Genomic DNA, 2342 nt, shown 5'->3' on the forward strand with positions numbered 1-2342 from the left:
GTCGCAAAGGAAGCAAGCGACTAATACCACAAAATGACACTGAAGATGGCACAACACCGAAACCGGTTTGTCTCCAAACAAAATTTGACAAGGAATGACGGAAAATCGTTCCACATTGCATCACTTTTGATCTCTTTATATGGAATGAACTGATACTAATTGTTCCCCTTTACACCCCCGCACGGGTACAAAAAGCGACTAGTCACTTTAAAATAATCAAAATAAAAATTTGCGCCAGCCGCTAAGCGAATACTTTCTCAATGTGCCCACGCCGCACGTGAAATTTCATAGTGTGTACATATCATTAAATCGTTAATATTTAGTACCCGTAACGGATGAGTCGAGGCTAACTGATCTCCATTAGTACTCGTATGAGACTAGTTGCGACTAATTAATGCCCAAATGTACCCGATTGAGAGCAATCTCGGAATACTCCCTTTTGATTAGTCGCACAATTTTTTGTAGGGTACATACATACATACATACATAAACATGTATGTATGCCTATGTGGCATGTTCGCCTAGATGCATATACTAGTTATAGTAGGTACTATTTCTATGCAGCCACTTCTACACCTCAAACCACTCATCTCTTGCTCCCTGTTCACCGCTTGTCGAATCTTTCGTCCATACTAAACAATTATGTATATGCAAAGTGTGTGTAAAATTAATCTATTGTATTTCAAATTGTGTATTGCACATAATACGTTTATTGTTGCAGTGCGGTTTCAATGTTATTTGGAATTGAATCGTGTACTAGACACACTGACTGTCTTGGCTGCTGCTGCTGCTGCTTCTGCTGTCTCGCGCGTTATCTTCGCCTTTCGTTTGGCATTCAAATTGCTGATTGTTTACAACAAAGCATATTTGTTGCTTTCTGCTTTTGAATGGAGCATGAGAATGGTTAGAGGAAAAGTACCTGGATTTGGCCCCAATTATGGTGTCATGACATATCTAATTATTCGATTGTCAATTTCATGCAGCGACCATTATTTGGTGGCAGAAGTATTTTTTTTATGTATCCATAGGGTTCTTCGAAACGGCTCTAACGATTTTGATAAAATTTTGTGCCCTGGTTGCCACCTATTCGAAATTTGTTACAAATTAATTAAAACATCATAATATGGTCATCAAATGGAAGGTATTTTAAAGATCCCTAATTCAAAAATATTTTTTCATATGGTTGCCACCTATTTTGAATCGCATGTTTATTTAATTTTTTGTTTAGAAAAAAAAGGTAAAATATTACTATTCATCAGTATCAAGAGAAGGTTCTTAAACAATGCTTTCCCTATATACAAAATGGTATCCCTTAGGATAGTAGTGTAAGGTTGCCACTTATTTTCAATTCTACAGAATTTATCTAAAAACTTGCAATATGGATATCAAATGAAAGGTATTGTTGAGGACTTTGGCCAGATAATATCTTCGATCAGGGTTGCCACGCTTCTATGTAATACAAATTTTTATTTTGTTAATTTCAATCAGCATTTTTTTTTGTGTATACACAGTACATATACGCTTAAGACATGTTCTATTCATACCAGCGTATTTCGGAGTAGGGTTGCCAACTAAATTTTTGAGTAAGAAATTTACTTGACAGATATCGAAATCCAAATTTTTTTTTATTTCAAAAATATTTGTTTAAAGCTATCCAAATGACCAGTTATTGATATTCAAACCCTGAAAACTTGTAAAAGTATATGCACTCCGGGCAAAGTTCGATCAACCTGGTAATAAAGAATGGAAATGATGCCCAGCCATGTGCGTTTCTCTGTCTGAGAAGGAATTTCGTCGCCATTCTGGCTGACCTCTCCAACGCACTATGGGTAATTTGAAGATTATTAAAAAAACATGGCATATAATTTGCCACATTTTTACAAACGAAAAATCTTAACTCTTGACGACCGATGGGTCTGAAGGGGTGGTTTTATTGATTAGCGTGGATCCAGTTTTTTCTAAATATTTGTGCTAAGGAAAAAAATACCAATCAGTTATAAAAACTATACAGTGACTAATTTTGAAAAATATTGCTAAATTATATTAATTTCAGTTAAAAACCTTAAAGATCTGAGTTTCCTGATTTCCTTATTTGTCTTCAGAGAAGTAAAAAACGGCACTGTCACTGCAAACCGCGATTTGATGTCCACTCTACCTTTCACTAAATACCTCGTTGGAAAGATCGATTGAAAGGCCATTGTCAATATACCTAAAACAGGAAAATATCCTAAGCTACACTTTAAATGCTATCGATCTCCAGTTCCATTTTCAGTCTTGGAGAGCTCGATACTGAAGTTTTTTACTGAGTTCTACAATTTTGAACTAAAAAATTACACACATAT

The 2342-nt window shown here is 35.4% G+C and overlaps 1 protein-coding gene across 2 annotated transcripts in view; it reads right to left on the reverse strand.

The window, feature by feature from the left end:
- The window catches only part of LOC118733532 (neuroglian), a 195052-nt gene that overhangs the window by 96591 nt on the left and 96119 nt on the right, over positions 1–2342 (reverse strand). The window lies entirely within an intron of this gene.

This window comes from Rhagoletis pomonella, unplaced genomic scaffold, assembly GCF_013731165.1.
Source record: "Rhagoletis pomonella isolate Grant_MI unplaced genomic scaffold, Rhpom_1.0 Rhpom_scaffold_00002, whole genome shotgun sequence".
In the NCBI taxonomy this organism is placed as follows: domain Eukaryota; kingdom Metazoa; phylum Arthropoda; class Insecta; order Diptera; family Tephritidae; genus Rhagoletis; species Rhagoletis pomonella.